General features: G+C 30.3%; 1 long non-coding RNA gene across 1 annotated transcript; it reads right to left on the minus strand.

The window, feature by feature from the left end:
* On the minus strand, positions 1–807 carry LOC120092500 (uncharacterized). The gene is made up of 3 exons (XR_016525264.1): positions 669–807; positions 526–578; positions 1–302 (listed from the first exon to the last, which is right to left on the minus strand). It is a non-coding gene; the product is annotated as an uncharacterized LOC120092500 (long non-coding RNA).
* Between the last annotated feature and the right edge of the window lie 11,521 nt (positions 808–12,328).

Genomic DNA, 12,328 nt, shown 5'->3' on the forward strand with positions numbered 1-12,328 from the left:
TAGAAGCATAATAAGGAAGTGAAATTGAAAAAAAGAATTAAAAAAGCCTTACTTTATCCAAAGATTTCCTCATCTTAGCAGGCTAATATACACTCTCGATCCACACATACCATGTTCATTATCTTGGTGAAGGAAAATAGAAGTGTTTTAATGTTATTTAAACCATAAGCTAAAGAGAGGCTATCTCAAGGCTTTCCATTTCCAGGCTTCTTCGGATCGTGTCTATTATTTGCTTTTGTCTCATCATAGTCCTGTACGTCGAGTGTCATAAGCTTCCTTGCATTCATTTGGATGCTACCGACCTTTTGCACATTAGAGGAGAAAAAATAGAACTCAACCATTTAGTAACATGAAACTAGCTAAGATATAGTTCATTGGAGCATAAGTTTATTATTTGACTAACAAGAAAAATATCTCAGGATCTATTTGATGTAATTTTGTTTATAAAATAGAACTTATGGAAACTACTTGCGCTAGTATTTTCGTTGTTTACTTTTTTCTCTCTTCTAAAAAACACTATAATACCTTGATGATCGACTTCTCTGTAATCTTGATGTCTCGAAGTGGTTCAACCATCGCTAAACGAAGAAAACATATATATTAGCATCATTCATTGAGACGACGAGATTATGAAACTGAACAAAAGAAAGTAGGTAGAAGTAGGTTACCTGATGAGGAAGGAATGGAGATGGAAAGGAGAAGGAGAAGAAAGAATTTAAGTTTTAGGGACATTGTGTTGTGTTGAATAATCTTGAGAGAAAGGGGAAGTGAATTTGTAAGAAGCAAAGGGTAGGGGAATAAGGCATGAGAAGTTAGGCTTTTATCCTTAATTCCACAAAGGAAATTGGAGAGAAATTGAGAAGCTATTTTCATGGTGCTTCCCCCCAATAGCTACAGAATGATGATTTAGTGCATTAACTTTTGCCCACAACCATTAAAGTCAACTCTGCCTACTATTCATATTTTGGGATTTAAATTTAAAGCAAGAAGGGTTAAAAAAAAGGAGGAGAAGAAGTGATTCTGTGCATGTCTATAATGTAAGCAGCCAATCCCCTTGCATGGCCACAGGTTTTGCCAAATTAAGTGCTGCCCATTTTTAGTGTTCTTTTCATCAAGTCAATCTTTCTATTTACTTTTTATTTGTGAAGAGCCAAAAGCATGTATCTTAATGCTCCTACTTTCACTTGAAGATTAAAAATAAAGGAAGAAGCACCCTTTAATTTGGAGAGTGTTTTTGGCTTGCAAGTGGGGTTTTCTAAAACATAAAAACTTTTCAATTTCAAATGGCCAAATGGCCAAATGGGTAGTGTTAGAAACTTCTTAGAGTCTTAATATCATATATATTGTTGTTGGATATTATGGTTTCAGCCAAATTTAGGTAGAATTCCAAGATCCTTTTTTTGGGACTCCAACATTTCTATGGTAACCAAAAACCCACTTTAACAAAAGAGAGCCATTGGTCCTCATAATTTGGCTTTCATCACTTTCTAAGTCAAATAGAGAAATGTAATAGACCAACATGATAGTGGACTACAATATATGAACAACTTTTAAATACTATTTTATCATTTTACTTCAATTTGGTTTCTATATTTATAAATATTCAATTTCGTTCATACACTTTTAAATTTGGTTGAATTTTATCTTCGTATTTTTAAAATATCTATTTTTTTTATATTTTTAAAATTTTAACATAAGCAAAATAGTTAAATGGTCACCTTTTAAAAATATAATGATAAAATAAAATCGAATATAAAAATACATTATATATATATATATTAAAAAGAGATTTGAAGTTTGGAAATAGTTTAATTAGGTTTCCACTAATGAAAGCACTAAAAGGAAGGCAAAGGCATGAGAGAGAGACAACTCAACACATTAAACTCTCTAAACAAAAGTTTTCCAATTTTTTTAATCACTAATTTAGACAAAAACACAGCTAAATCAATCATGGTGTTTATGGGATAGTGATTGACTAATATTAAACTTCATATAAATCTCTGTTTTTCTTAATGGTAATTATTACCACCTTTTTTTTAATTATCATTATTAGATATCTATTCATTTTTTGACTGTCTGTCTATCAGAGAGACAATGAAACTTTGCTATATTTATAAATAAGTTGGCTCATTTTGATATATTTGAAAATATCTCCAAAATATTATTCATTATTTATTTAGTGTAATAAATAGGATATAAAGATTTGAACCTCCAACCTAAAAAGAGATAATAAATATTAATTATTGTTAAATAATACCCGCTTTGGCTAAAAACATGACTTAACTGATTAAAGTATTATATATATATATGAGAAAGTGTAAAAAATTCGATGTCTATCTAGTGAAAATAATTTTTATTTTAGATCATCGCATCACAAATATAGAAGTTGAGATGTGAGGTTCAAATTTTCATAGTTTTGGCAAAAGTTGTAGATAAGATACTTTAACCTTAGTATATAATTAAGAAGTTAGTTGGGAAATATATGTTAATTCAAGTATGATTGAGAAGATTTTTTTTTTTTTGATGTATAATAGAAAGTCGAAGAATTTAATTACATACCTTTTAATTAGGGGAATTCAAATCACATACCTTTTAGTCATGAATAACATTATATATCTATTGAGTTATATCTAGTCAGATAAATATACTAATTATTATTCTAAAAGTTAATGGTTTAACCTTCAACCATATAATTATTAAACTAAAGAAATAAAACATTTGTGTGAAGAGAACTATCAAGCATTAAAAAGTGGGTAGAAAAAGAAGTTGAAAGTTAAAAATGTGCACCAGTGATGGTAAAACTGTTGAAAATTTGTATAAGATATAGCAAAATTTTAGAACTATCAATGATAGACACTGATAGACTTCTATCAGTATCTATCAATATCTCTAATAGACACTGATAGAAGTCTATCGGTGTATTAGTATCTATCAACGTCTATCATTGAAGGTTCTAAAATTTTGTTATATTTGGTAAATATTTTGATTTATTTTTTTATATTTAAAAATAGTCCAAAAGAAAAATGATCTTATAAAAATTAAGGAATAGCTATTTTGCCAAATGCACTCAATCTCTATCCATTGCTTTTGCTCCTTTATCAAGAATGAAGTGTTAAATTTTGAATTAAATATTTTACTATATAATAAAAGTTTGGCATTTTTTTGTAAAAAGGGATAATTATACTAATGTGGAGATTAATAATATTAATAATTAGAAGTTTTGTTTAAAAATGGTGAAAGTTGTTTATTAGTTAATTTTTTTTAATGAATATTCATAAAATTGAGAAGATGTTCTTTCCAAAATAAGGGTTATCATAATTAGCAGATTAAACCTTTCAAATAATAATAATAATAAATTAATTAATTAATTAATTAAAATAAAATAATGGCATATTCAAATTTAAGAGTGGAATGAACAGCTTTAGTGACACTTCTGCAAATTTGGTGCAATCACTCAAAGTGCTGTGTGCTGTTGAGTCCATGGGATGGTTAATTACAAAAATTTTAGAATTTGATAATTATTTGAATTTCAAAATTTAAATTTATAAACACTATTTTTATCATCTATTTATTATTTCATTGTTTTGTTATTTACTCTATAGGAATTTTTTTAAAATTCGAAGTCAAGTTTTGAAAACTAAAAAAGCTAAATAGATATTAAACAAGATCAAAGTTTTTTGTTTTCGACTTTTAAAAATTAAGTTTATAAACTCTATTTGCACCTTTGGTTTTTTTTTTTTTTTTTGTTATCTACATTTTACAAATATTATTTTGGGCAAATATCAATTTATACCTCTGAATTTTGAGTACTATATCAATTTAAATCCTAAACTAATAATTATATTAATTTAAATCTTGAACTTTGGGGTTGTGTCAATTTAAATTCTAAACTAATAATTATATGGATTTAAATCATGAATTTTATAAGTGTATCAATTTAAACCATGAACTTTCATAATTGTACCAACTTAAACTCTTTATTATGTTTTATTTTGATACACTTGTGAAAATTCAGAATTCAAATTGATAGATTTAAGAAAGTTCAAGGTTTCAATTAATACAATTATGAAAGTTCAGGATCTAAATTGATATAATTATTAGTTTGGGGTTTAAATTGACAAAACTCTAAAAAATCAGGGTTAAAATTAATGCAACTCCTAAAGTTTAGGGTTTAAATAGATAGAATCCTCCAAGTTTAGAGTATAAATTGATATTTGTCGTATTATTTTCAAAACTAAGCCAAGTATACTCGTATATAAAAGATATTTTTGTTTTTTAAAATGATTTGACAATAAATTATTTATTTATTTATTCACTCTCTTCTTAGCCTCTCATATTTGATGAGGTGAGATATGAAAGATGAAATATTAGAAACAAATAAAATTCTAACCATTGTTTTTGGGTTGAAATGGGTTTGTGGGTGTCACATCATAAAAAAGTTTAATACCACCTTCTCTTACGCTTGGATCATCACACCAAAAAATTTAAGAGATGCAATATTATGGATGATATGATAATTTGTCACAACCGACCTCTTTACAATTTAATAATAATATCATCTTTTTAATTTAGTTTTGCTTGAATAAATCTTATAACAAATAAAAATGTACAAACTTGTTGTAAACTTGAGGAGCACAACGAAAATACGGATATTGATAAAAATATAATATTAAAATAAATTAAACATAATATATAAATATATGAAATAAATAAATAACAAAAGTAAATAAAATAAAAATGATGGATTTCTCCACTTTCTCCAATCTTTTTGGATTTTGCCCAATGTGTGTATGCCAAAACCCACAAAATGCTATTATTTATAGGTAATTTGGCAAGTAGGAGGTGGATTGCATGGACATTAATAATATGTAATGTTGAGACACATAGACAACACTTTGGGAAATGAGGACATGACACCTGGTCAATGGACACTAAGCATGAGCATCTAATGGGCATCTATTGTCATAATATTTATAATATTTCCCCTTAGATACCCATTATATATATGAAATATGCCTCGTTAAAACCTTATTAGGAAAAAATCCATTGGGAAAAAAATTCTTGTGAATGAAATAAAGTACATATTTCACATAATCTAATACTCGTAAAAAGAATACATATATTTATTCCCCCTCATGGAAATATCACTTGAGATCTCTGAGTCAGCGTATTCTAATATTGTACACCAATTTCTCAAATGTTGTGGATGGTAATGATTTTGTAAATAAGTATGTTAAGTTATCCTTCTAACAAATTTGTTGTACAGTGATGTCACCATTTTCTTCAAGATCATGAATGTAGAAAACTTTTGATGAAATACACTTGGTTCTATCTTCTTAATATATCCTCATCTGATTTGAGATATGTATGTTGTGTTGTTTTTATATAATATCGTTGGAAGATTTTTACTAGAAGACAAACCACATGTTTCACGAATGTGCTGAGTCATTACTCTTAGTCATACACATTCTCGATTAGCCTCGTGAATTACAAGAATTTCAGTATGATTTGAGGAAGTAGCCGTTATAGTCTGTTTTACTGATCGTCATGATATAAAAGTTATTTTCCATGTACTAAGTAACCTGTTTAAGATCTAGATTGTATGGGTTAGATAACTAACTTACATTTTCATAACCAACTAGATCCTAAGTAGATTTATTAGAATGAAATAAATCAATATAAACTAATCCTCAAATAAAACATACAATATGTTTAACTCTACTTCAATATCCTCTTTTTGGACGAATATCATATATATGTAACAAAATTACTAAAAAGTACTACAAAGTGTAATGTATAAACTAGTCAAGTTATATAAGTGCACTTATTTCTCAAAATTTATGGTTCTTCGGGACCTAATATTCTTCATCATCTTTCTGAGATCAGATGATATATCATTTTTCACATCGAGTGAATGAACCACCATAGGAGTATTCAAGGATGTACATGTTGGGGTTGATGCCATAAATCTCGTGGGTTCTGTAGTTTGTAATTGTAATGTATAAACGATTTATTTATTTAATAAAATATGATATATTTTATTCATTTAGTAGCATTAACCCACAAAGCCAATAGACATATTTTATTCATTTAGTAGCATTAACCCACAAAGCCAATAAACAAACATTCAAGGTTATCTTATGCAGCTTAAACAAGTATGTAAAGACATACAAATGGATCATGTTTAAGTGATAACCTAAATGGTCTGTAGTAGATGGATAAGGATGGATACCTTATCCTTGTGACACTACAAATACAACCTGCTTTGTAGATGTTAAAATTGTTGTAAAGTGCTACAAATGATCTGATTATGATCATTTATGTCGAGATATGTGAGCGGGGATGTTCTATACAAAAGGGTTTGTATAAAACGGGACCACGAAATGAATAGTCTCTTTATATAACGCCGTTAATAGTAGTGACTTATATTTCACCAAGATGACCATAGGTGACATGACCTGAATCCCGAGTGAGTTGTGAACTTCTGCCTATGAAGGCGGTCCTTTGATTTGTATGGGTGAGAGTGGCCAGATCACCGACTTAATAAGTCTGTCATTTTTGGGATTTGTCTGATTGGGGAGCTGGAAACACAACTATATAAGAAGGAATTCACCACTTCCCTAATGTCAAGGTAAGTAGATAAATTGCTCCCTTAAAGGCTGATTCCGGGGCTTGAACAATGTAGCGCCACACCTTCTCTTGGCCCAAAAGGGGTTTAGTCATATTTGGACTATGACTTATTGTTCATTAGAGGGATCAGTGGTATTTAAGAAGTTAGATGTAATTATAGGAATAAAACGGTAATTTTGGTCCATATGTACTTACGAACAATTTGTGAATGGTCATCGCACTGTTGACTTATATCTAATGGACACAAAAATATATCTCTAGTGCGAATAGTGCAATGTTGGTCTTTGGTGGAGTGACCAACTGTTAATGGATGTCGAGTAATTTAATTAAAGAAATTTAATTAATTATTCAAGTACCATTGGATCTTCAATCTATAGGTCCATAAGGTTCCTTTGTAGCTCAATTGGAATAATTGAGACTCAAATTAATTTTTGATTAATTTAAATTGTTCAAATTAATTGATGAAATTAATTATAGATGATATAATTAATATAATGTATTTGAATCATTATAAAATAAAGTTTATTTGAGAGGAATTAAATATTTGGATATGATTCAAATATTAATTATGTGGATTGGATCCATATAATTAAATTTAATATAAATTTTATTTATATTAAATGCCGTGATTAATTGAGAGATTTTTCAAACTATATGTTATATTATATTATAATATAATATACACCATAGATTATAAATGTTAATATCAGATATGACATTTAATATAATGTATATTATATGATAAGTTGGTTATCATATAATTACATTATGTTATTATTAAATTAAAAATATTTTAATTTAATTTCAAAATAAAATGGGAGGGAGTTATGTAACTCCCTCCACATATCTCTCTTAAAAATGATAGTGGAATGTGCAGTGGTTAGGAGATTTTGTGTTTTTTCAAATTAACACATAACGTTTTTGGCTTCTCCCAATTATTTCCTCTACAGTAAAAACTTGTTCTCTCCCCCGCTTCCCAAAATTAACACAGAGCCTACAAAACTCCCTTGGATTCTCAACCAAAGGAGAATACCTTGATAATTTTGTGGTGGTGGCCATCTTGGATTGCTATGTTTGGGAGTTTTTCGAATAGTTCATGACTGATCGAGAAGAAGATTTGTGAATAAGAGTAAGTCATATTCTAACCATTCTCTTAATTCTTTTCAATTTGCATGCTATAAAATTTTTGTAATTTGCATAATTGTTGTTCTGTAAATTTTATTCTGTGAAAATTGAAAATTGGGAACGATCTCGTTTCTACAGTGGACCTTATAGTTCCTTTAGTACATAATCCATAAAAGATCTTTAATGTATAAATTGATACAATTCCATTTGCTCTATGCTTTATTTGCAAGCTAAGACAAAATTTATCATCTCAATTTCTTTCTTCAGAAATTCTATTGTCTTTGAAATCTTTTCAGGAGTTTCTGCTGAAATCATCAACATATAGTAAATCTCAGGTTGTGATTTCTTTATAAAAGGATATAGACAAATAGGGTTATTTTTGTACCCTCATACCAACAAATATTGAAGATGATTATATCACATTCATCAGGAATATTTTATAAGAATATTTATGATATATATATGATTCTCTAATATTTTAATTATAAGATTATGTTACCTTTAATTCTTCAGGAATTTTCATAAATAAATATTATTATTAAGAGATTCATATAAATATGGTATGACGGCATCTATACGATGTATATTAAACTTTTCATATACAATCAGATAAATTAAATATCTCATGATTAATACCAGTTTATTGAGAGAATTATTGTGGGATCTGTCTCACTTTATATCTTGTGACTTCACTCTATTTATTTTACAAATACTCTACTTCTATCCCACATGTTTGTCATTCTTGGAGTTTAGACTACTAGTCATCACGATTTGAAAAATGAGTTTATTTACATTTTGATTTTTTCTTTCCACATAAGTCGATCCTTTCTATGTCGATATTTTTCATACTCACTTTCATAAATAATATCATGAGTAACATTACATGCAAAAATATTGTCAACTTATATGGTTCCATAATTTATTGAGATCTCATTATTATCCTCATTTACTTCAATATCCTTATGAGTAATTATATCTAGGATTTCTTCTAGAACATTCATATTCTTAAACTAAGTCACTTATGACTATTTCTTTTTCGAGGATTTTTCTCTTTGGAATTGAATGGTTTATCATGCTTCGGGCGTGTCCCAGACTCATTAGTGACAACTTACTACATTTAATGGAGTATTTGTAGCTGGTATATGTGACTTACTCACTTTCTTAACATTTATAAATGTATATGGTAATTGATTTGCTATATTTGCAAATGAATTATTTTCTTAAGTTCAGGTTCACATTGATCTATACGGGAATCTAAATGAGACAATAACGATGCATTTCATGCAATTTCTTTTTCCAACCTTTTAATTTCTCCCCCTAATGTTACAAAATTTATCTCATTAAAATGAAAATTAGCAAATTGTGCAGTAAATACATCACCCAATCAGGGGGTTCAAGATATTTAATAATTGATGGAAAATCATATCAATATATATTCCTAACCTCCTTTGAGGACCCATCATAGTGTATTGTGGTGGAGCAATTGAAACATATACTGCACATAAAAAAAATTTTAGATGGAAAATATTTGGCTCATGGCCATAATCTAATTGTAACGGCAAGTACTTATGATAAGCTATTGGCCTAATGCGTACAAGTGACGCTGCATGTAAAATAGCATGTCTCCATACAAATGTAGGAAACTTAGCTTTTATAAGCAATGGTCTAGCAATTAACTGCAAACGTTTTATGAATGATTCTACTAAACTATTTTGTTTATGAAAATGAGCTACAAGATGTTCAACACTTATTTCAATTGACATACAATAATTATCAAAAGCTTGGATGTAAATTCACCAGCATTACTAAGACGAATGGTCTTAATTGTATTATTAGAAATTTGTGCTCTTACCTTAATTATTTGAGCAAGTAATCTTGCAAATGCGAGATTTCGACTTGATAATAAGCACACGTGTGACCATCTGCTGGATGTGTCTATTAATACTATAAAATATCTAAATTTTCCACTTGGTGGGTTAATAGATCCACATATATCACAATGAATTTGTTCTAAAAATGCAGGTGATTCAATCCCACTTTAGCTGGTGATGGTTTAATTATTAATTTTCCTTGAGAGCAAGCATCACATGATAATTCATTAGATTAAAGAATCTTCAGGCTCTTCAATGGGTGTCCATTTAAATTTTCAATAATTCTTCTCATCATTATAGATCTTGGATGACCTAATCTTTCATGCTAAATTGTAAATATTCATGGATTCATGAACTTCAGGTTCATTGTTGCATATGTTTCAATTACTCGTATATGAGTATAATATAATCCAGAAGATAAAAATAAAACTTTTCCAATATACATTTTTCATATGAGACAATAGATATGATATAAAGATACTCCATATTATTCTTTTTATTAGTCTCAATATGATAACTAATGCAATGTATATCTTTAAAACTAAGTAGATTTCTCTTTGATTAACTAGAGAACAATGTATTGTCAATTGTCAAAATAATATTTGCTTTTCTAAAGCCTTCAATCAGGTTTGCAGAACCCAATAACGTATTGACTTTTGTTTTCAACATTATCAGTTTGGAAAATTATTTTCTATTTGTAAGTATTGTATATGTAGTTGCACTGTCTGCCAGACATAGATCTTCTTTACTCATTTTTTAGTCACCCAACATATGAAAATGATCCAGGATTCTTCATTAAAATAAAATAATTATAATAAGAAAAATAACATTTTGAATATAAAAAATTTAATATTAACAAGGGAAAAAAATATGAAAATAAAAAAACAGACAACATTAATACTTAATATTCTCAAAATCAAAAGAAACGCTTGTTATGCTATCAATTGTGCCAATTTTCTCTCCGGGAGATTTGAAAAAATGTGTCACCTCCAAATTTGTTATATTGGATGGATAAAATATCTCATTATCCTGGTATGCAAAATTTGCTTCCACATTTTTTCCCTTTTTCTTTTAGGGAGGCTTGATAGTGATCAGCTAAGTGTTTTGATGTACGATAGGTATGTGACCACTCCCAGTCATTCCATATCGGAAGCATTTATTTTCAACACCTTTTGAACTCTTATCTTGTGGAGCTTTCCCTTTGTGATCACTATTTTGTGTGGTTCTTTTGAAATTTGAATGATTAGAACGACCATCACGAAAATAATAATCTCCTTTGCCATGGTCACGATCTCGACCGCGTCCACGACTATTAACATTCCGAACATTCAGTTCAAGGAATGATGTTGTTTCAGTTGGTCGAGATTCATGTTTTTTCGTCAATAACTCGTTGTTTTGTTCGACCATGAGAAGACATGAGATTAGTTTAGAATACTGCTTAAAACATTTCTTTCGATATTGCTACTACAAGAGCATATCTAAAATGTAGAAAAAAAGTCTTCTCCAATATATTGATTTAAAATTTTGGAGCCTCAAGTGCATCCATTTACGACGAGCTTTTGGAAGAAAATTTGTTTTCTGATGATCACAATTTTGTGGCATCCATGTGTATTTTTTTTAGAATAGGTGATATTATTATACAACAACAAGGGGGATCCCATAGCCCGGGATCAAAGCATCAAAGCATCAAAGCACAAGCAAAGACAGGGTAACAAACTCAAAACAAAGCCTACAAGATAAGATCATAACAAAACCAACACAAAAAGAAACAAACTCGCAGACCACTAGAGAGAGAGCCAGAGAAAAGAGAAAAAAACAAAGAACAACAGGAAGTACAACAAGAAAAACATCCGTAAACACACTATATAAGACCAAGAAGATCAACCCGCTAGGAAGAGGCACGAGCACAAACGGTAGAAACCATAAGGTGAACCAGAGCTGACACCGATCTCGGTCTACTTTTATGCAGTCGCCGATTATATTCTTGCCAGATGTAGTATATGGAAGCACACCAAAAAACACGGAATAACTTACTACGCACCCCCTTACCCGACCCCACTCGACACAACCAACTCAACTCCACATCCCAACTTGCCACCCGATGCGACGAGCCCAATTGACGCAACACACCAGACTACACCTCTCTCCCAAACCCACACTAAAAAAATAAATGATATCGCGACTCCACACCTCCCCCACACAGAAGGCACCCCCTTTTCACAACACACCCCAACTCCTAAACCAATCTCACGTACCCAACCTGTCCCTCACAGATAACCACGCACAAAAGGAGTGATGCGGAATACCACCCCCTGCCTACAAAATACCAGCCCAAGACACCGTAGGACGACGAGGACGCAAACTTTCCCACGCACTAGCGATAGAAAATCGACCATTCGCATCCAGTACCCACACCCAATAATCTTCCCCCCTCACCCTCGGCTCCACTGCCTGAATAAGAACCCAAATCTCAAAAAGCATCCTGGTTCTAAGATGCCACATGCTTCACACCCAACCCCCCTTGCCCAACGGCAAGCACACCTCATCTCACGCCACCCGTTCACCACCCCGACTCACTGCATTACCCTTCCATAAATAACTACGTAACAGACGATCAACCTCATGAGTTACACACGCAGGCAACACGAAGATGCTACACTAAAACACCTGTAAGGATTGTAAGATAGACCTAACAAGCTGTA

Source organism: Benincasa hispida, chromosome 12, assembly GCF_027475165.1.
Source record: "Benincasa hispida cultivar pf3 chromosome 12, pf3_genome.v1.1, whole genome shotgun sequence".
In the NCBI taxonomy this organism is placed as follows: Eukaryota; Viridiplantae; Streptophyta; class Magnoliopsida; order Cucurbitales; family Cucurbitaceae; genus Benincasa; species Benincasa hispida.